The sequence below is a fragment of the Podarcis vaucheri genome (assembly GCF_965113315.1).
Source record: "Podarcis vaucheri genome assembly, chromosome: 1".
NCBI classification, from domain to species: domain Eukaryota; kingdom Metazoa; phylum Chordata; class Lepidosauria; order Squamata; family Lacertidae; genus Podarcis; species Podarcis vaucheri.
Window position 1 is genome coordinate 103,935,964 of NC_138759.1, and position 23,125 is coordinate 103,959,088.

A 23,125-nucleotide genomic window follows, 5' to 3' on the forward strand; every position below is an offset into this window, starting at 1 on the left:
CCGCCGGTGGTCTGTGTACCGGCTTGGCCCTCTGGCAGGTGTCGCACCTCGCGACGTAGTCCGCGACCTCTCCTCTCAGCCTGGGCCACCAGAAGTCTCTCGCGACTAATTCCATCGTTTTCTCTGTGCCAAAGTGACCGGCCGTGGGTGCGTCGTGCAACTGTTGCAGTACCTTGGCGCGAAGGTCGTCTCCTGGTACATAGACAGCCCCTTTGCGTAGGAGCAAGCCGTCCCGCACCTGGAACTCGCCCGTGGTAGCCGTGCCTCTGAGCAGTTCCGCCATCTTGTCTTGCGCGAATGAGTCGTCCCGCAATGCACGTCGCACCGCATCCAGGTCTACTGTAGCTGAGGCACACGACCACGCCGTCGGTGCGAAGATGTGCATGGCCGCCGCTGGCGTCACCTCTTCTAGGTATTGCGGTTTTCGGGACAGTGCATCCGCCATGATGTTGGTGTCGCCTGGGACGTACTCTATTCGGAAATTGAAGTCAGCAAAGAACTCCGCCCAACGTATCTGCCTCTGGTTCAGGAACTGAGCCGTGCGCCAGTGCTCCAGATTCTTGTGGTCCGTGCAGACCTGCACCGTGTGCTTGGCGCCGATTAGGAAGTGCCTCCACGCCTTGAAAGCTGCATGAATGGCCAGCAACTCCCTGTCCCAGATGGTGTAGTTCTGCTCCGACTTGCTGAGCTTTCTGGAGTAGAACGCTCCCGGCCGCCACACCCCCTGCGGGTCTCGCTGCAGCAGGACAGCTCCCACGGCTCTGTCTGACGCGTCTGTCTCTACCCTCAACGGTTTACTGGGGTCGATATGCAGCAGTTGCTTCTCCGATGCGAAGAGATGCTTGAGCGCTTGAAAGGACTGTTCCGCCTGCTCCGTCCAGATGAATTTCTTTTTTTTGGAGCTGAGCGTGTCCGTAATTGCTGCCGTCTGCATCGCGAACCCCTTGATAAACTTGCGATAGAAGTTGGCGAAGCCGACAAACCGCTGGACCTCCTTCCGGTTGCGCGGGCTTTTCCAATCCAATACCGCACGAACCTTGGTGCTGTCCATGGCTATCCCCTTGTCCGACAACTTGTATCCCAGGAAATCCACCTCCGTCGTGTCGAACTGGCACTTCTCCAGCTTGGCGTACAGTCTATGTTGTTGCAACCTGCTGAGCACCTCCCTCACGTCTCGGTCGTGAGCTTGCTGCGAGTCAGAGAAAATCAGGATGTCATCCAGGAAGCAGACGCATGTCTTGTAGAGGAGTCCCTCCAACACGTGATGCATAAAAGCTTGAAAACAGTGAGAGCCATTTTGTAATCCAAAGGGCATAACTCTGTATTCGTAGGTGCCCAGCGGTGTGAACATGGCCGTCTTCCACTCATCGCCCTCCCGCATGCGGATGAGATTGTACGCCCCTCGCAGGTCCAACTTGGTGAACACGCGTCCCTTGCGCACCGTCGCGAGGAGGTCGTCAATCCTGGGCATGGGGTAATCAGACGGTTTGGTCATCTGGTTCAAAAGGCGGTAGTCCACAACTAGTCTTTTTTGGGGCGTGTCTTTCTTTTTCACGAAGAAAACGGGACTGCCCCCCACTGCCTTGGATTCTCTGATGAAGCCACGCTCCAGATTATGCTCGATGAACTGTTTGAGTTCCTGCATTTCATCTTCAGACATGGAGTATAGCCGCCCCTTCGGCAGCTTCGCCCCCGGTAGGAGGTCAATCTTGCAGTCATATGGCCGGTGAGGGGGTAGCTTGTCCGCCTCCTTCTCGCAGAAGACCTCCAAAAAGCTCGCGTATTTGTGGGGGACCGCTTGCAACGTTCCCAACTGCAGTTGTGATTCCTCCTCCTCTCCCTCCCGTCGGGGCAGGATGCAGTGTTCTGCGCAATAAGAGGAGCCGAAGATCAGTTGTCTCTGGTACCAAGCCAGTGTCGGACTGTGCCTGTCCAGCCAACTCATGCCCAACACAATGGGCGTGTCCGACAGTTGGGTGACATTAAAACTGATGACTTCCCTGTGGTTGCCAAGGCGCATCACCATCGGTGGCGTCTGCTTCACCACCTGCCCCCCTAGCAACTCTCTGCCATCCACTGTGACGACTTGCAGGGGCAGAGTGGCAGGCAATAGCTGTATAGCGTGCTGCTCCACAAAGCTCTGCGCTATAAAGTCTGCGTTGCTTCCAGAATCCACAGAAAGCGGCACTTCGATAGTGACGCCGTCGGGTAGCTGGAGAGATGCTGTGAGCTGCACTACTGGTTTGGGTGGGAGGGGATCCGTGGGTTGCAAGATTGCTGGGGACTGCTTCACAGATGCGTCTGGCTGGGCCCCAGTGCCTCCGTCTCCAGCCAGACATCGTCGTTTCCCTGCTGTGGTTCTCCTTGCTGCGTTGCTGCAGTCACCATTGCTGAGGCTGCAGTGTGCTTGTGGAGCCTCCGGGGACACTCCTTCGCCAAATGGCCTGGATCCTCGCAGATGTAACACTTCCTGTTCCCTCTAGGAGGCTTCGCTTTCACTGCTGCCGGTGCTAGGGCTCTGGCTGCTGACTGAGCCCTTGCACCTCCAACCTCCATCGGTTCCCCTCCCCCTCCCGGCGGAGGTGTGGATTGCGCACGCGCTGCTTCCCTCGGAACGAAAGAGAAACTTCTCGCTGCTTCGCGCCCTCCACGTCCTTCATCTCTGCACCATGGACGTTCTTCCAGCCTCACCCCCACAGTCAGCGCCCTTTGGACCACCTCCTGCGTGCTTCGGGGCCTCTCCCCCCTTGCAATTTCATCCTTAACCGCAGAACTTAGACCCTCCCAGAAGAGGTCTCTGACAGGGGGCGAATCCCGATCCCATTCTAAAGCACTGACCAGCGCAAAAAATCGGGCGTGATACTGCCGGACGCTCGCCCTCCCTTGTTTTAGTCCATGAATCTCCCGTCTGGCAAGATCCACATCAATAGTAGACAAAAAACACGCATCCATCGCTTTGATAAAGGCATCTGCATTCTGAAGCGCCGGATCTTTATCCCTCCACAAATTGCGCAGCCAGGCTTTGGCATCCCCATGCAAATGGGACAATATGAACCCCACCTTCTCTTCCTCATCTCTAAAGTCTTTTGCCAGCAGTTGCAGTGCGCACATTACGTCTGCTCTAAAATTAGGGTACTGTTGCAAAGTCCCATCGAAGTGAGCCACAAGCCCTCCTGCTCTCCGTGCCAATCCCACGCCCTCCGGTCTGGGTCCCGGTTGCCCTTGCTTAACAAGCATTTCAAACCTGGCGTGTAGGTCTCTGTAGGCGGCTGTAGTCTCCTCCTCCCGTTTCTTGGAAGCCAATACCTCTGAGGACAACTGGGTCACTGCCTCTTGCAGCGCGGAGATCCTCTGTTCTTCCGTCATCTTGCTAACCTTTGTGAGCTCGCTTACAGACACCCCTCTTCCTCCCCTAGCGGCTTCTGCTCCCGCTGCGAGGTTTCAGGTTTCTGAAGCTTTGATGAGACGGGTCTTACTGTCAGAGCTGCTACCAGGTCCCAGCTCACATAGGACCACGCCACACAGCGTCCACTTTAAAAGAGTCTTTATTGAGTTACAGGTTTCATTTCCGAACTGCAGCGTGCAGCTCTACACCTTCTGCTCTAGGTCGGCGAAGACCCGTCTGAGTCCCCGCCTCTTGCACACCAGCTTAATACCCTAGCCTTGCTCCACCTCCTTCGCCTCTCCCTACGTCTCTGGGTCCTTCTGCCCCCCTGGGCCTCCTCCCTTCTACTCTCCTCTGACGCTGACCCCCCTGATCCTTCTGCCTCCTTGCGGCGGGCTTTAGGACCTGGCTCACTCTCCGGGCTGCTTACTGCTCCAGCTTCCGCTGCATTTGAACTTGGCGCGCGCGCCCAACTCTCTACTTTCCTCTTAACCGTTGCCTCGCTCTCTGAGGAGGGCGTGACCACCCCTGACTCGTGCCCTCCCTCCTGCTGACAGCCTCCGGAACCCGATGCCTGGCTACCTTCCTCCCTGCTGCTCTCAGTCTTGAGCGTGGGTCCCGACTTCCAGCTGCTGCCGCCCTCAGTTATGAGCGTGGGTCCCGACTTCCAGCTGCTGCTCTCTGAATCTCCTCTGTTCCCTTCCTCCTGGGGTGTCCCCCCGGATCCCCCCCTTGCTCTGCTCACTGGGGCTCCCTTTTGGGAGTCCTCTGACTCACTGCTTAGGCTTGGAGATCTCGGGTCGTCATCATCACTCATTCTCCCTTCGGCTTCCTCCCCCTCGCTCTCTGTTTCCACCCTTCTCTGCGTCTCTGCTTCTGAACCCCTGACAGTATCCTTTTATTTAAAATGCATCTCTGGGTTATATGTGGGGCATAGGAATTCATTCATTTTTCCCCCCTCCAAAATATAGTCCGGCCCACTACATGGTCTGAGGGACAGTGGACCGGCCCACGGCTGAAAAAGGTTGCTGACCCCTGCATTGGACACTCTTTCCCCTTAACAATATTAGGACTTCTGCAACTTGGATTTCCCATGAGCATGCTGGCATCTGCTCTTGTTTCTCGATGCCCGCCCCCTGCCTATAATCCTTCCAGTACTCATTAGCTGGTAAAGGTAAAGGGACCCCTGACCGTTAGGTCCAGTCATGGCCGACTGGGGTTGCGGCATTCATATCGCTTTATTGGCCAAAGGAACCAGCGTACAGCTTCCGGGTCATGTGGCCAGCATGACTAAGCCGCTTCTGGTGAACCAGAGCAGCGCACGGAAACACCGTTTACCTTCCCGCCGGAGCGGTACCTGTTTATCTACTTGCACTTTGACGTGCTTTCGAACTGCTAGGTTGGCAGGAGCAGGGACCGAACAATGGGAGATCACCCCGTCGCAGGGATTCGAACTGCCGATCTTCTGATCGGCAAGCCCTGGGCTCTGTGGTTTAACAGTGCCACCCGCGTCCCTCATGTAAAATGATACCTGTGGGGATTATTTTGCCGACAGGGAAGGATTGTGTAGATCCTGAATGCCCAGCATTCTACATGCTCATCAAAACTCATGAACTGTGGCCAAGAGATATGACACACCGGGGCACCTGCACATCACATTTGTGGCTTTCTCTCTTAGGAGCCCAGAGAACCTTCTTTAAGTTTGAAAAGGAGTTTAGGAGATTCAGCATGGAAACAGTTAAACCAGAAAATTATGGACTCTCCTGCCCAATCTCCAACTGGTGATTTTTTTCAAAAAGGTTTTTTTTTTGTGGTAAGAAAATGTTCAAATACAAAATAGAACAACTCAACAATGATGAGACATACCATGTCATGGAAGATCGCTCCAGAGAAGAGAACATCTAAGGTTCTCTTCTTGGGTGTGTTAAATGGCTGGGGATATTTTGATGACTTCAGATTCGTGGTAGCAGTTTAAATTAGTTGCTGGAACTTCAGGGGAAAGTTGCTCTTCAATCTTTTGGGGTTGTTGCATGTGCTGCAGAGGCACACGCTGCCAATAGGACCTGAGAGCTCAAAGGTAGCAATGTTGTACCATGTGCAAATAATTACATTTTGAAATCACCACGCAAAACAAATGTGTCTTTCACCCCCTTGCATATATCTGATCAGCTATATTTGTCAGCATGTCCGTATGTTGGTGTAGATGGTATGAGCATGCATATATAAAAACTAAAATATCTTTTCTCTCCCTGCGCTCCTTTGCTGTCCCACCCAGTAGGAGATTATGAAATGCTGGGGTTAACTGTCAGATGCTTTACTCTTCTAAAAACCTTTGCTTTTTAAACTAAATGCTTTCTTATCTTTTTAATTTAACATAGTCCCACATTTCTTCTTTGAAGTAATTTTGGGCTATCTGATAACATATAATGGAAAACATGTTTATGTCTTCAACCAGTTCGTGTTGCATATTTCAAATGCTTAGAACAACAATTTTCAGAAGCTTTCATTAAGGTTAATTTTTTTAAAAAACTACATTAAATATGAACAGATTTTCTCACAAACAAAATGCAATGTGTATTTAACAGACTTATATTTGATAAACTACCTCATATAAATGCAAATTTTTGACTTTGTGCCAGAACCAGGTGGTACGGAAAATATTTCTATTAAACAAATAATGCTGGGTGAGCAAACTCAAAAGTTATGGTTTACTACACTAAGTAAAGAAAGAAAGAAAGATGCTTTTACTCAGGTTACATAGATTTTGTCTCCAGGTAACCCCATGCTTCAAAAATAAATAAAGTGAGGTGAAAGAAGCACAAAATGAGATATGGACCTCTGATGTGAATTGTGTGTATATGCAAATGCCCACGTGTGTGCGCGCGCGTGTGCGTGCACGCGTGTGTGTGCGCGCGCTTGAGCAAAACTGAAACTATTTCTGGTATCCTACATAGTTATTGATCTGCTCTGCGGGGCCCTAATTCTTCCTAGGAGATGAGCAAACAAAACTTTCATATGGGAACAAGTGAGTTTTAGATCCACTCAGTTGCACCCCAAAGGCCAACCTGGAGATTTTTCTTTACAATGTATTCTAAAGATGTCTAGGCTTCTACAGCAAGTATTTACCCCCCCTTTTTTTAAGAGATGGAAAACTACAGTACTTGGATATCTAACTTATCTCACTGGCAGAGAAGGTATGTCCTTTTAAAAAATCTTCTACCTCTTGTTGATTTGTGAGAGTTGGAAAATTTGCACATGATGGGATAATATGCTTGGAAAATCCAGATAAAGCAATGGAAATAAAAGGTGACCACTGTCCCACACAAGGCGACCCACCAAAAGGCAGGTCTCTATGATAAACTGTTTACATTATGGAGCTAATGAAGTTCAGAGTGTTGAAATGCTTTCAATATTAAAACTGGCAAACGCCACCACACACAAAACAAGCAGGAACACCTTAATGCATTATTGTTTCAGAGGATGCTGTTTTCGTACATCCGCACTCTCGGTGTCTGCCAAGTTACAAATGTCACATGAAACGATCCATAAAACCTAGCTAAACTGGCCTAGATTTTGGATTTAATGAAAGCAGACAGTATGAAAAAAATTAGCTCTTGGAGGTGAAAGAAACCTAACCTGATGATAAAATATAAATAAGCTCTGAATTAATACAATTACATTAAAATGGCTGTTACTGGCTACACACACACACACACGCACTCCTCAAGAGATATTCCTTCTTTACCAAGTATAGAATTTTATTGTGAAAGACTGTTTTGTGTAGGAACAAAAATGACTGGAACCAGCTTCAGCTTATAGCACTATTCAGTCATTTTCCCCCCATGAGATTACCATCACATGTGGAGAAGAGAGTGGGCCATGCTCACTGGCCCCACTCCACCATCATGTGCCCTCAAGGCCCCCAGGCATTATGGGAAAGTCTGAAGTGTGCCCCTGTCTCTGGCACTGCTGTGCAACCAGGTTGAGCACTGACTGAGAGCTCAACAGAGTCCCATGCTGACCCAAGCCAACTGTATCACTCCAGCACCCGCCTTGCCGGACTTCCAGGCAGCCATGTGGTTGGGACATTTGCTTTGGGTAAATTAAAGTGGCAGGTGGCTAACATGGAGTTGAGCTTGGATCCTGTTCAGAAGTGACACTGCCATCTACCCACCACTAAAACAGTCACCCAGGGGTGCCCTTAGGAGGGCACTAAGTGGTGGTGTTGCTATTGCTGCCATGGAAGTAGCAGCAGAACAAAAGATAGATGGCACTGAAAATATGATGTCTGTTGGGATGGTGTGGGCCTATTGATGTCACTGTGTCAAAGGCTCCCTGAAACCTGGTGCTGGCAGGGCCTGTTGTTATGTGAGCTGTATTGCCTGTGAAGCACTAAAGAGCTCTGGGCTGCTTTGTTGTTGCTAAACAGAGCAGTAAAAAAATTAAAAGAGAGGGTAATGCGCGCGCACACACACACACACACCCTCTTTGCTTTAGTTTTTTAAAAAGAACCTCAGAACTCTCCAGAACTTGACAGGCAGCATTCTAGACAGCCAGCTTGCATTGTAAGGTCTTTCAGGTACCAATAAAAGCCTATTGGAATACCTGTAAAGGACTATCAGAGGACACAAACAAATTAATAATTATAATAACAATAATACAGTGGTACCTCAGGTTAAGTACTTAATTCGTTCCGGAGGTCCGTACTTAACCTGAAACTGTTCTTAACCTGAAGCACCACTTTTGCAAATGGGGCCTCCCACTGCCGCCGTGCCGCCGGAGCACGATTTCTGTTCTCATCCTGAAGCAAAGTTCTTAACCCAAGGTAATATTTCTGGGTTAGCGGAGTCTGTAACCTGAAGCCTATGTAACCTGAAGCCTATGTAACCTGAGGTACCACTGTAATAGGGCTGGTGTGAAGCTACAGAGTTTGAAAAAACAACCCCAAAAAGTAGAAGCAACAATATGTACTACTTAGCTGCCTCCTAATTATTATTATAAGGGGAAAAAGAGACAAACCCCTGTTTCCCTCCCCCATAAGGAAAATAAATCATGTTTACTTCGCTCAACCAAAAGCTCCTGGACCTGTTTGTCTGCAATTTGTCAGACATAATCAACTCTGGAGGGGCTCCTATACCTCTTTAGCCAAAAGAGAAAAAAGTTATATATGTTTTTAGATTTTTCCATTAATAGCCTTGTTTTATACAGGTTCACCCAGAACCCAAAATGCAAACTGAAGTGGAGAGAGCACAGAGCGACTCAGAAATATATTAGATTTAAAACACACAAACACTGTGCAGACACAAGGCAATGCTGGAGTCCATGCCCACCCCTAGTACTTATTTATACCTTGCACTGCACATGACCCATCCCCATCAGATGCATTTATCACATTTAATAGGGCCTGGGTGTACATTTTTCCGCATCACATGATGGTCACTCTTGAAATAGTGCAAAAGAGTATTCAGAAATGTAGCACTGGATTTCATCCAGCAAAACGTCTAGCACTATAATTTTAAGAGAGGTTTTCTAGCAATCTGTACTAGTGGGGATGATAATCAAACAATAATTTTAAGATTAAAAAATAATAATCTGTTTGCACCTGTTATGCACACATCCTTCCAAGTTGCATCTGGGACAGGTTCTACGCTAACCTCATCCCTGGTCCCCGGAATGAGATAAGAGCTCTGGACTGAATACCCTAATGACTGGACATACCCTTATTTAATTTCAACTGTAAACAGCTGGATTGATAAATGCCACAGGTAACAACTTTGGCTTTATTTGGACAGAAATCTACCAAAACAGTCACAATGTCGGAATGATGCTATTAACCAGAGTTACCTGGTCTCCTTGAAGTAACAGAGAAAATCGTCCAGTTTCAACAATATGTGGTTAGACTTCTTGGCATCCTTTACATCCCAGTGGTTTCCATTTTTCTTTGAAACACCTTTCATTCATATACCTGGCCATCATGTCTTCTCCCCTTTTCAATATGTGCATTTTATTTTCCCACGCTGCACTTAACCATTTTTGTTTCTTGTTTTTCCAAGTCTGAGCTACTCCTTATTGTATGCTGCTGCTTGTTAAAGGTTTCCTAGGGCTGAAGGGGATCAGAAAGTTCTGAAAGTTATTTTAACAAGCTAGCCCTCTGCAATATGTGGTTGGCCTCTACCAAGTATCACAAATTATTTGTGTTAGACAAATCTCTTGTCGCTCTAATAATCACATGGGGTGGGGGTGGGAGAGAAAACTCCAGCATGTGATGCAATCAGAAGCAAAAAGACAACTTTTAAATGAAATCACTTGCTGTATGCCACTAGATGGCAAATTCTAAAGCTGGCACCACAGATAATGTAAAGGATTAGCCATTTTACAGCTCTGTTTAAAGTGGAGATATACAGATACATATACACATACCTCAAGTTCCTAACACATTTATTTAAATACTACACAGGGCTATATATGTATTTCAGAGATCCTTTATTCGAAATGCTTTATTAGAGACACAAACTGTGGCAGTGAGGATCTATGCCACGACATTTCAGTTGAATATGACACGCAGCGTAAATTAATAATGCAGAGTCTTCTTCAGTAAAACAATAAAAGCTCTACTGAGTTAAAACTTGTTTGCAAATAAGCAGCATAGTGAACAGAAGATTTAAACTAGCTTCAGAGCATACACAGAGTACAGGCTTCACTTCTGAGTCAGGTTCCATATACACACACTGACTCCACTGTCACTCATGGCTCCACAGAGTCTCCAAACCAGGGGCTGGCAAAGTTTTTGTGGCTTGGAGCTGCTCACGGTCCCGCAGAGGCTGCGGTGGGCCGGAGTGTGTGCGCACGCACACATGAATGTGCAAATGCTATTTCTGGCGCTCCTTCTGGCATGGAGGTGTGCGCAGCCTCCCATTGGCTGCAGGAGTGTCGACCGAGCGTGTGGAGGGGTCCATGGGCCGGTTAAACGACCCCCATGGGTCACTTGTGGTACATGGACCTTAGGTTGCCAACCCCTACTCCAAGCTATCTCCAAACTGACAGGCTCCAAACTGTCTGCCTGCAAGCAGATACAGAGAATGAGTCATCTTCAAGATGAGTCACAGTGATTCAGCATACAGAGTGATTGTGCAGCTTTGCAGCATTTCTCAACATTTCTAGACTGCTTTACTGCTTCCTTTACTGCTTCTGCTCTCAAAGACCTTTGTCACATTACAGAATACTCAGTGAATATTTCCCCGTTCTTCCTTAGGTATGGTTCACACATACATGTACATTCGTTGATTGATGGGCTGGGCGACATTTTTCAGCCTAAAGTCCACTTTCCATCACAAGCCCTCTTCTTGGGGCTGTATGACATTAGGGGGTGTTACCTGAGGCAAAAGAGGATAGGGGAATGAATGTGACGCTTACCTTTGTACAGTTGGCTGCATTCTACCCACATGAAAGTCAGAGATTTCCACACGCCAACCTCAAAGAGGATCAAAGGCAGCAGTAAGCCTGTGAAATAGCTGTATGCAGCAAAACTGAAACCGTCTGGACCACATTTCATACATAGACCATCAAAGCCCTAAAACTAAAATCCAGATCCTAAAGGGGAATTTAGATCTTAGTGACCTCAGTGGGTAGAATCCTGTGTACAGCTAAGGCCCTTGAAATGGGTGCAGTGTGGACCACTATTGATACAGAAGGATTATTTTCCCCCACTGCAGATTCCAAGGGCCAAGAGAATGAGCCACAAAATCCATTGTGCTCTCATCAAACAGGTTCCAGATGGAACACCTGTCTTCCTGCACATGGAAAGACAAAAATGTTCCTGATTCTGTAGCATGTTCAAAACACTTAATCACAGGAGTGGATGTAGCATTTTCACTCAGAAGTAGAAACCCGTAGATCTCTCAAGCACCCCCCCCCACTTAATCATATTGGTGGTTATATGCGTACCCATCCAGTATCCCCCCTTCTTTCATCCCCTTTATTGTTGGATTTAGTGCAAGATGCTGGAGTGTTTTAATTAAATTAGATTTGTATTGTCATCAGGAAGGCCCTTTCGAAGTCACACACAGTTTCTTCTAGCCCCATAATATAATCATGCAGGTTTCCCATATGTGGAGCTTCTGTTCACATCTGTGAGAGATGTTTTATGGGATAGGAGGAAGCCCACAGACACTCTATGCAACAGATTCATTTTGGAAAACAATGTGGAGGATAGAAACCTACAGAGAAATAACTTCCAGAATTTGAAAACAGCTACTGATACTTTTGAAAACAACAGCAACAAAATCCTGAAGACACAGGGACATTAACTTCACCTGAGTTATAGATCTTTTCTGTCCTTACAACTGATGTGTGCAGGTAGAGGAGATGAGCCTGTTGTGGCAATGCCCACTTCCATTCATTGGCCATGTAAATAAAAAAAAGAAAAATTCGTGCCACTTCTGGCTTTAGCCGAAGCCTAGATAGGATACAGAGAGCCTATCTCAGGCCTAGTAAGTGCCTAAGGAGCATATGAAGCTGCCTTATACCGAGTCCGAATATTGGTTCGTCTAACCTTATCTACACTGACTCACAGAGGTTCTCCAGAATGACAGGCAGGGCACCTTCCTGGCTATACCTGGAGATGCCAGGAATTGAACATGGGACCTGATTATCTACCACAGAGCTATGGCACTTCTGCCAAATCTATAGGACCTGGTTTTCACAGGTATCTCACCAAAATGACCCTTTCATTTGTCATCTACTCCACGAAGTTAATGTAATGTGGAGAAATACTGGAGCTCTGTCTGATGACTTCTTCCCTGCCATCACATCTCCTGCCAGAACCACTCTCATGCTGTCCAGGCATTGAGGTCATATCTATAGATGGGAAGTCTGCTTCATATGCCTAGTCACTCCTTGTGAACTGGATCCCTCAATTATGCCCAGTGCAGTCTTAAAGGCCAGTTCAATCACTATCCTTCTGTCCCAGGAAGCTATGGGAATGGTTGTCCTTTGACTTCTTTCCTGGAAATTTCTTAGCGCTTCACAAAACTACAGTTCCCAAGGGTTGTTTTTTTTTTTTGGTGGTAGCCATGACAACTAAACTGGAATAAAAGTGACATCTTCCATCATTTGCATTGCTCCAATAACAAAAAGGGCTTTTAAATAGTGTGATTCTCCAGGCAACAGTGGGGGTCTCTGGACTGTCCTGTTTATTTCTGATAGGACAACTTCTGCTTTCCCAGGTTTTGTTTTATTTTTAAAGTGGAGGGGAGGAAACCAACTGCAACCATGTGTTGGTTGGAATAAAAACAACAATTAGTCTGTGAAATACATAGGCAATGTTGGTATAACTAAGCACCAGCAGTGACGTAGGCATGGGAGAAATGAAGAAAGTCTCTAGAACGATGCTTGCCCTGCAACCTGACTGATGATGTCTCCCTGGACTTGACTAGTAAATAAGGTAGCCTAGAAGTCAACACAAGGCAGTATCCAAAGGATAATGTCCTTTCCTGAGTCTGTCAGCATTTTACTCAGGACATGAACCCATGACAGCCTTTGGGAATGAATCACAAACATAATGGGGAAGGTCTGTGGCGATGCCTCCTTGGTATGCAATGAGCTAGTGCTAGGGATCCACAAGGCATCCCATTTCTAAACACACTGGGATCTTGGGTTGTTTAGAAGAAACCTTTGCGGCTTCCAGAAGTCTGAGACTCAAAACGCCAGTGCGGGTGGCACTGCAGAGCAACTTCTAAATAAGCATTTCTGTTTAGTTATTTACTTGACCATTAAGGTTAGATTCACAGCTGTCTTCCATCGCTGGCATGTATTTGTTACTTCTTCAGGTCAATAGGAAACAAGGCTAATGACTAAACACTAAAAGTTAAAAAGCTTTCAGAGTCATAGCATTATTATTACATACTGTCTGAAGCTTCTCATTAACTATCCAGTTCAAGACTCCTTTCCCTACATGTTACTTTCAGTGTTTCATTTAAGTATTAATAAATATACATGCGCACACACACACACACACACACACTCCTGTTATATCCTCTCTCTTTTTGGTCCATTTAAAGACATCTCTAGATATTGACAGTTTCTACATTTCATGGGGGGAGGGCATTACTGGATCATTAAACTGCCTATCCATTGAGAAACCCCCAAGTTGCTTCTCTGCAGCGCAAGCTGGCTTGTTTAAGCTGACTTTATAAAGCTTTTGCAGAATTAAAACAGCCTGCTCAGTGCCAGCATGCCTGCACTTCCTGTGCCTTCATGTTAAATCCTATAGTACTGGGGATCTTATAAATGATTGAGTTATTTTTAAACCACTGGATGGCTTCGAGTCCCTCTATTTCACGCTGGATTAATTATGTAAGAATATTGACTTGTTCATCACTAATGTTACAGCTTTTAAAAACAACATGCTGTTTAAATTCAGGTTTGGCAATTGTTGCCTGAATCCCCTGAAATTTATGGCACCACACCCAAAGCATAATAAAATCTTTTAGTGGCCCTTTGTCTTTTCTATTTTTTTCCCCTCCAGGGTGTTTTATGCCAAAAGATGCATGCAAAAAGTTGTCCAGATGTTATTTGTATCAGAGCAGGGATTTCAGTCCAGCTATCTGTGGTTGCAAATGTTTATTTTTAATGGGTTATTTCACAATCCTTGCTGTGTGGACCTTAGTGGCCTTGTGTGTACACTTTCAGCATTGCCAGGACAATTTTCCCCCCAGTTATATTATTGCAGTCCAATACAACTGTTATGGGTTGCTGGGGGGGGCACAAAAAGGAGCACCTGTAGTAACTCTATCCCTCTCTCTTTATATGTATACACAATATCCATCCATCCATCCATCTATCATCTATCTATCTATCATCTATCTATGCTAATTGTCACCTGTTGACTTTGTGCAAGTCTGCAGCCAATGAGCTCTAGGTAAGATAAAGGAAGGTATGACCGAAAAGCTAGCCATGGTCATAGTTTCAGGGATGTACTAAACACAAGGAAGGCAGTAAAAGACTCAGATCCTGTGCAAAGCTTTCCTGTGAAAAACACAGGGTTTGATCCAGTATATGCTAGAACATTGTTTTGCCATTGCTGTTCTTACAAACAAAGGGGTGGGTTTGCTTTACTGCACTTATTTGAAATTCTGATAAAACCCTAACTGTTTGTGTGGCAGTGAAGCATGCTGATGACTAAAAACACATCATCTGTAACACAACGGGGAATGCAACTTTCATCTCATTAAAATCAATATGAAAACCAAAAGTTTCAAATATTCAGAAGGAGGATTATGGTTGGCATAAAAATACAAAATGTTAGCCGGCAAAGTGGCCTAACCCAGTTGCCCATTGCAAGCCTTGCTTTCCAGATTGTCCAACCATGGTCAGCACCAGGAGTGCCCCATTTTCATGCTCGCTTCCCCTTGTTCCTCCCATTCCTTTATGAGAGCTAACAATGACACAGAATTAACATCAGCAAAAACATAATTATTAGGCAAACCCAGGGCTTACTTCAATGTTGGAATCAGATTTACAAACCTTGTTTGAAGCTAACCATGGTTTTGATCAGCCATGGTGCACATATAATGTTATATTGTGCTTAGGCCTGAAAGGTGGAAAAGGAAGAGGGAGGTGTAAGAGGGAGGAGCATAAGTCTTGAGGGGCTTCCAAATGCCCAACTTCCAGTTAGAAGAAATGGAACATCATGTCAGCACTGGGCATGTTTGGATCAATACAACAGTGTGTGATTAGTTTTAGATGATTGGAAATAGGCAATAGTAGGTGGAAATAATCATGGTAATAAATTTATTATTTAAAGCTCAACATCAAAAAACTGAAGATCATGGCCACTGGTCCCATCACCTCCTGACAAATAGAAGGGGAAGAAATTGAGACAGTGAGAGATTTTACTTTCTTGGGCTCCATGATCACTGCAGATGGTGACAGCAGCCACGAAATTAAAAGACGCCTGCTTCTTGGGAGAAAAGCAATGACAAACCTAGACAGCATCTTAAAAAGCAGAGGCATCACCTTGCCAACAAAGGTCCGTATAGTTAAAGCTATGGTTTTCCCAGTGGTGATGTATGGAAGTGAGAGCTGGACCATAAAGAAGGCTGATTGCCGAAGAATTAATGCTTTTGAATTGTGGTGCTGGAGGAGACTCCTGAGAGTTCCATGGACTGCAAGAAGATCAAACCTATCCATTCTTAAGGAAATCAGCCCTGAGTGCTCACTGGAAGGACGGATCCTGAAGCTGAGACTCCAATATGGCCACCTCATGAGAAGAGAAGACTCCCTGGAAAAGAACCTGATGTTGGGAAAGATGGAGGGCACAAGGAGAAGGGGACAACAGAGGACAAGATGGTTGGATAGTGTTCTTGAAGCTACCAGCATAAGTTTGACCAAACTGTGGGAGGCAGTGGAAGACAGGAGTGCCTGGCGTGCTCTGGTCCATGGGGTCACAAAGAGTCGGACACGACTAAACAACAACAACATCTGAGTGACTCCCAGCAGAATAGTGAAAACATCAAACATTAAAAACTTCCCTAAACAGGCCTGCCTTCAGATGTCTTCTAAAAGTCAGATAGTTGTTTATTTCCTTGACATCTGAAGGGAGGGCACTCTATAGATAGGGCACCACTATCGAGAAGGCTCTCTGCCTGGTTCCCTGTAACTTTGCTTCTCGCAGTGAGGAACGGCCAGAAGACCCTCAAAGGAGGTACTCATTGCCACTGAAGACACCTGTGCCACAGCTATCCTTTGAATCAAGCCTTTGAACATTATCCTTCACATTTAGCACACACACTCCCAGCTTTTTTGCTATTACTGGCTCATCAATGGCTAGCTAGTATACACCAAATCTGAGGAGGGAGGGATTATTTAATTCATAGCTTGCCTTACGGTTCCAGTCAAACACCCACTATAGCTCACATAACAAGATGAGAATATTCATTAAACATAAAGTAATACGAATCATAAAACACAACTGGAATGTTTGCTGCTATATCCAAGGGATGGAAGTAGATAAAGTCAGTTTGCAGTATCCAAATATTTAAAGTAAGTCTGTCTGCATTGACAAGTATGTTTGAAGATATTTTTGTTTATTTAGCAGGGGATGGCAACCACAGGATTTGATGGAATCAGTGTACCTATGCCACTTTCATGCCATGCCAACCCATAATATAAAGCTTGTCTTGGTGAATATAATGACACTATATCAATTTTCACCTGACAGATGTTGGGTGGTGTGAGTTATAGCTATGTATTAGATGCAATTTTAGGCCACGCTGTTAAAACAAGAAGAAAGAGGTTGATGCTGTTAAACAAAATGAAAGGAGCGGGTGAGGGAAGGCATGACATACTTATTTAAGATACCACACTTGTTTGTAAAAACAGCTTGTAGAAGTCCACCATGGTGCATAGGCTTGGAACATCTGGGCAGCAGTTTCATCCCATTTCCTGATTTGGTATCTGAAGGATTTGATTCTCAGCTCGAAGTTGGAAGGAAATTGGAAGGCTAGCAATTGGCTCTCAGAAGAAATGGAGCGGGATCACAGATTAGGACTCCTCCGTGATCTTGAGAGTCAAAGATCTATAGAGCTGGAAGGCAGAGCATCTTATCTAACCCTCAACACCCTGCTCCGTATGCAGCTAATCCTTTCTTGGTTGCCGAATGCTTTTTAAAGACTTCCAAGGAAAGCAATTCCATCCTACCATGTCCCTTGGCCATTGTCTCTTGCAGTTAGCAATATTCCCACATGTATCTCGCTGCCTCTTCCCTTTCATTTGTGGTGTTTTTCCTCCCACCCTGCACACATTTGAAGATTGTTAAACATCCCCTTCCTACAAGTCTAAAGATACTGAGTTCCTTTAGAATGACTTTATATGCCTTGTGTTGTAAACTCAAATGCAGTGTAAGTTTTATGGATCTTATTCAAATTCTTTTTCCATTTTTATTTTTAATTTTGTAACTAACTTCTGCATTTTTTATATAAAAAAAGAATGTTCAGATCTTTTCAATCTGCATGCGCACACCACCCTGTTCCTCCCATTGAAGTCATTAATAAAAATAATGGACTGAACCAGTGACATAGTCTTGTTTCTGAACTGGGGGTCTCTAGATTCCTCTTCACTATTGCTGCTGTATTGTTTTTAACACTTGATTGGAAGCCACCCAGAGTGGCTGGGGAGGCTCAGCCAGATGGGCGGGGTATAAATATTATTATTATTATTATTATTATTATTATTATTATTATTATTCAGGTGTTTCTTGTCCCAAGGTGCAACATGACTCCTCCCTTCCTCTCAAAAATTGAGGGTTAACTTCTGAAATGAGGTGCCTGTTCTAGCCAGGTAAGATCCTCATACAACATGGAACCCTCTTACTTCAGGATCCTAAATCACACAGGAAATCTACAGGGAGAGAAGGCTTTATATACCAGAAGCTATTCCTCAACATGTGAGGAGCCAGGAGAAACCATGTGACCTCAGGGGTGTGGCTCTGTGGTCCTCCTGTCTCTGTCTTGCCCCTTCATACGAGTAACATATAAAAAAAGGCTTAGGCATCTGCTCATAAACACTTCTGAATGTCAGAGGTGTACCCTAGTTATAAGAGAAGTGATAACAAACACAAATGCTTTCTAGGTCAGTGTTGAGCCCAGGACCTTTTTATGTGTGTAAAACACTGTTTTGGGGTTATAATCACATCACAATGAGTCATTCATAATACAGTGGTACCTCGGGTTAATAACTTAATTCGTTCCGGAGGTCTGTTCTTAACCTGAAAACGTTCTTAACCTGAGGTATCACTTTAGTTAATGGGGCCTCCCGCTGCCGCCTCACCGCCACTGCATGATTTCTGTTCTCATCCTGAAGCAAAGTTCTTAACCCAAGGTACTATTTCTGGGTTAGCTGAGGCTGTAACCTGAAGCGTATGTAACCCGAGGTACCACTGTAAGTCTCTGTATATGGCATCTCAGGTACTGAGGCACTAGGTTAATAATGGATTCTTGCAGCCTTTAGTTCCAAGTTTCATATGGAAAAGGTCCAGTAACCCTCTCTGCCAAATATTGAAAATGCTCTACACATTTTCCTGCCCACAATATAAATAGCCCATATAATCCACTCCATACAGATGATGTACCCTGCCAATGGTGAGGGATGATGGGAGTTGTGGTTCAACAATATCTGGAGGGCACTACACCGGTCTCCTCCTGCCTTAAGGTAAGACAACAAAAAAGTTCAGTAAAATGATTTAAAAATACTTGGGAAAACATGGTATATTACATCCTCAGCATGATCATATTTTATATTTCCAAGGATAGAGGTTTCTTCTGATCAGCATTAGTTTGATTTTACAATATCTATCACATCCATATTGTTTAATGGGTTAATTTTATTAATTTCCCTGTGACTATAGTCAAGTCAACATATTTTTGGGTTTACTGGCCTTCCTTGCACTTCCCTCACCCACATATATACAGACTAGCATTGCTCCTCTCAAGTTATCCTGGACCTTCATTGTGGTCCCTGAGTTTTCGGATAGTATTGCAGAGGGTGTGGAATTGTCCTGACCTAATTCTTTCAATATCCTGGGCATAATTCATCTATCCCTGGTGACCTCAATGGGCCAAATATCTTTTGGCCTCCTCCTTTTCCTTTCCAAGCCATCTGTCCAGAAGAATGTCCCTATCATCTATGACAAGAATTTGTGACTTGTTGTTGAGGAGTTTCCATCAAGATCAATTCATGTTAGAAGAACTTGCTTTAAAGCCCAGGAAATTAAGATATGACCTCTTTTCCCCTTGTATGTTTCGAGAGAGTGTAGAGAAACTCTCCTGCAAGGTTTCCAATACAGCTGCTGCATTCTTAAAATGCAAAGGCAAGACTTGGAAAAACTGGTACGAAGGTGACTTTTGAAAGAGAGTTCATGGATTTTGGTCCAGTAAAGAATAAATGTGTTATATAGATTTATTATTTGGACTTACCTGCATTAGTTGAGCTGCTGCAAATTAGTAACATTTGTTGCAGGTTAACCTCACCTGTACCTTCCCCCATTTTTGGGTTAAATCATCAGGGAACTGGTAAAGTTACCACCAGACCATTTTTTTTTTCTAATGCTACCCTAAGAGACTTAAGACAAAAACCTTACTTGGTACTTCCATTGTGTTTGCCATATAGAAGAAGAAGAAGAGTTTGCATTTGATATCCCGCTTTATCACTACCCAAAGGAGTCTCAAAGCGGCTAACATTCTCCTTTCCCTTCCTCCCCCACAACAAACACTCTGTGATGTGAGTGGGGCTGAGAGACTTCACAGAAGTGTGACTGGCCCAAGGTCACCCAGCAGCTGCATGTGGAGGAGCGGAGACACGAACCCGGTTTCCCAGATTACGTGACTACCACTCCTAACCACTACACCACACTGGTCCAATGTGGCCTCTTCTCTGATCGTATCATCTTTATGTATTCTATCTGGCAAAAAAAGGTTACCGTATAACCTAGTGACTCTCATCTATCCAACTCTTGGTTGATAAGTGTGCACACATAAACATGCAGCAGGCATCTGGCAAGACACACCTCCACGCAGGGGCGAAGGAAGGGGGTGCAGTGGGAGCGGACTGCCCTGGGTGTCTTCACTGAGGGGGTGACATTTGGCAGTTGCAGGCGGGTGGCGTGCTGAATGTCCGCCATCGGTGGCTCGCTCCGTCCTCATGGGCGGCTCGCTCCACCCCCGGCTGCAGGGCACGCGTGCCGCTCCGTGCACCTGAGCGGCTATCCTGCACTTGGGAGGGCACTCTCCGTGCCCCGCCCCCCCCTTGGGAGTGCCCCCTCCACCCTCGGGAGTGTGCCCGCCCTGAGCAGCGCGGGCATCTACTCTGCCGCTGCCTCCACATTTCTCCATGTGAGAATAATGTAACTGATCTAATCAGAGTTGTCATGGAGAGAACAGTGCAACTCTACAATGGCAGTGCAAGGGTGTGCTGCTGTAGGGTCTGCTCACAGTTTTCACTTTTGCACTTTCAGTTCCGTTTTCAGACTGTTCCATGTGCTTTCCTTAGCATGAACAGGAGAGGCTCTTAACTGTCCTTGAAGCAAGCTGGAGCATTCTACCAAAGGATTGGGTCCGTTGAGTTAAGTCACACCCACACCATACATTGAAAGCACTCTTATACCACTTTAGCAGTCACACCTTCCTGCAAAGAATCCTGGGAACTGTAGTTTGTATTGCTGTTGAGTCCTCACAAAGCTACAATTCCCAGCCCCCTTAACAATGTACTATCCCCGAGGTTTCTCTTTTTCCTGATGTAACATGAGCACAGCAAAGCAAGAAGGGTAAATTGCTGTGCTCTTTTCACTGAGTGACTATTATCTGAACACAGATTAACTTTTCAGCAATGGATGGGCTCTGCTGAGCAATATATGGGGAAAAAGGCAGAAAGAAAGAAAGAAAGAAAGAAAGAAAGAAAGAAAGAAAGAAAGAAAGAAAGAAAATCTTGCTGTTTTACTTGTGGCGAAAAATAACGCCAATGATTGTTGACCACAAGGATGGATTGTGGGTCAACACCTCCTCCAAGGTTTGTGACTCAGATGACCGCTTCACCAGGAGTAAAATGGCAACCTGGATTGTATCAACTTACTTCCTGGCATGCCAAGAGGTTTTGGGTGACTCATGTCTCCGAATTTCACAGAACTGGCAAAGCACAGCCAAACAACATCGCCATTCCCTAACCACTTGTGGGATTTAAGCCTACTGAGCACACGGCAAGGGATCAATCTTTGCAGCCTACCAAAATGAACTCTGGCGGTGCATTAGGCCCAGCCCTCAATGGCTGGCATGTTTGCTTGTTATTCTGCTTTGCCTGCCATCTGACTCTTCCAAGCCTTCACAGCTTCGTATATAACCCACCAAGCTGAACATAGCCTACTAGCTGTGCATAGCGGGCCAGGGGGGATTTGAAAAACCTAGTTTTGTTGCCTGCCAGTAACTGCAGAAAGAGATGAATTGCCAAGCACCTGGCTGGCTACAACACACAGCGGGTGGGCTCTGTTTGGCTTGGGGCATCACTTCACCTAGCCTATTGCTCCTGCTCCAGGTTGTACCCTGGCAAGAGCAGTCAAGATAAGTTGTAGCAGGCATTTGCTTAATCACTCGAAGGAAATGGACCATTAGCTAGTTTTGCATTGCCTTGTATCTGCTTGCCAAAAAACACCTATAGCCACCATCACTTTGTAACCTAATCTATGCATTTTTCGAAGCTGAAATAAATGGCTTTGGTGATGATGATGTGGAATTACAGCAGAAGTTTCCCAGAAATTTGTCTTGGGAGCAGTTTGAGTAAAGAATAATCAAGTCAAACTGTGCTAATAGCATGGCTTTTTTTTGTCTCATACAGATAATTTACTCTCAGTTGAAGGGGAAAGTGCATTAGAGTTAAGACCATCAAACTCATTCCACCTTTGTTATATTTAAACTAATTAGTTGCAGAGATGAAACACATATTTCTAAGATTCCAGATAATCTTAAACAAAACACTCCATGCTAATTTTTATTCCACTCCTATCTGTGCACAGATTAAACAAAGCCCACAGTTAGTTTCGTCTGCCATTCTTTTAAGAGAAATTAAAGCCTGCTGCAGAAAATAAGGGAGGAGGAGATCAAATCTAGTGGCAAGGTTCGCTGGGCTATGCCTTTGCTCATCGTTAGTTTATCTGCCGCAAATGAGCACATATAAAACAGTCCACCTACTGTTCTAGTTGCTACGATATAATGCAGTTCCACTGAATGATCCTGTTAACCTAACCTTCAATTTGCTGGGATTTGAACTCTGAATTACAGCTTACTAACATAGTTTAACAGCTGGTACAAGGGCTTCTTTTGAATTTTTAATCACATGAATTAAAGATTGCTAGAGATGCTTTTTCAGGCCTCGACTAGCAGTGATCCAGCGTGCAGAAAAGACAAGTATAGGTAGCCCCGAGAGAATTAAGAGCACAAAAGGTACTGTGGCTCGCGAAGCCCTGCACTTGGCAAATTAGGAATCGGGAGTGCAAATTATTCATAAGAAAATAAGTGTGTTGCAGGTTCAGTAGGACCGGGAGACATTATGGCGAAAGACAGTAAAAAAAGACATACAATCTGAAAAAGGGAGTTTAAAACAAATTCATTTGGCACTGCAGCTTTAATGCATTATTAGCATGATGCTTTCCTTTTCGACACATGCCCATTCAATAATGCTCATAATCTATAGCTGTTTATGCTTGGTGCATGGAATGTTTTGAAGTTCAGGAAAGCTGTCCATATTTTCCTGCAAGGACTTTCAGCTTAGTAATTTTTACAGCTTGCGAGATGTATATCTCTTGGATCTTTTGGTTCTCCAATGATTTATTACCTCCCCCCAATACACCACATCACTGCAGCCACATAGAGGGCCAAGCATAAAACTGTAACCACAAGAGGAAAGTGTCTCCACTTATCCATGCTGACCAAAAAAAAAAACCAAAACTTGGGAAGAGGGGTTAGAAATATGCTCAGTGCTACTCCTGGCTGCTACCCTGAAGCACAGCACAATAAAGTTGACAGGGATGTTTAAACAAAGCAAAAAAAAAAAAAAAAGGGAGAGGGAGGGAGGGAGGGGAGAGAGAGAAAATAGGGCAGCAGGAAGCAGAAAGCATGTTGCTTCTTAATTATGCTGTGTTCTCTCTCTAATGGATTGCCCTCCCCAAACACTCCAAGTACAGCAACTGGCATGTGGCAT

At 45.2% G+C, this 23,125-nt stretch overlaps 1 long non-coding RNA gene across 1 annotated transcript in view; it reads right to left on the reverse strand.

Moving 5' to 3' along the window:
- LOC309519235 overlaps positions 1-11,061 on the reverse strand; it is a 36,425-nt gene extending 25,364 nt beyond the window's left edge. The window contains exon 1 of the long non-coding RNA XR_014213760.1: positions 10,799-11,061. This is a non-coding gene — a long non-coding RNA (uncharacterized lncRNA). The remainder of the gene's footprint in view (positions 1-10,798) is intronic.
- Between the last annotated feature and the right edge of the window lie 12,064 nt (positions 11,062-23,125).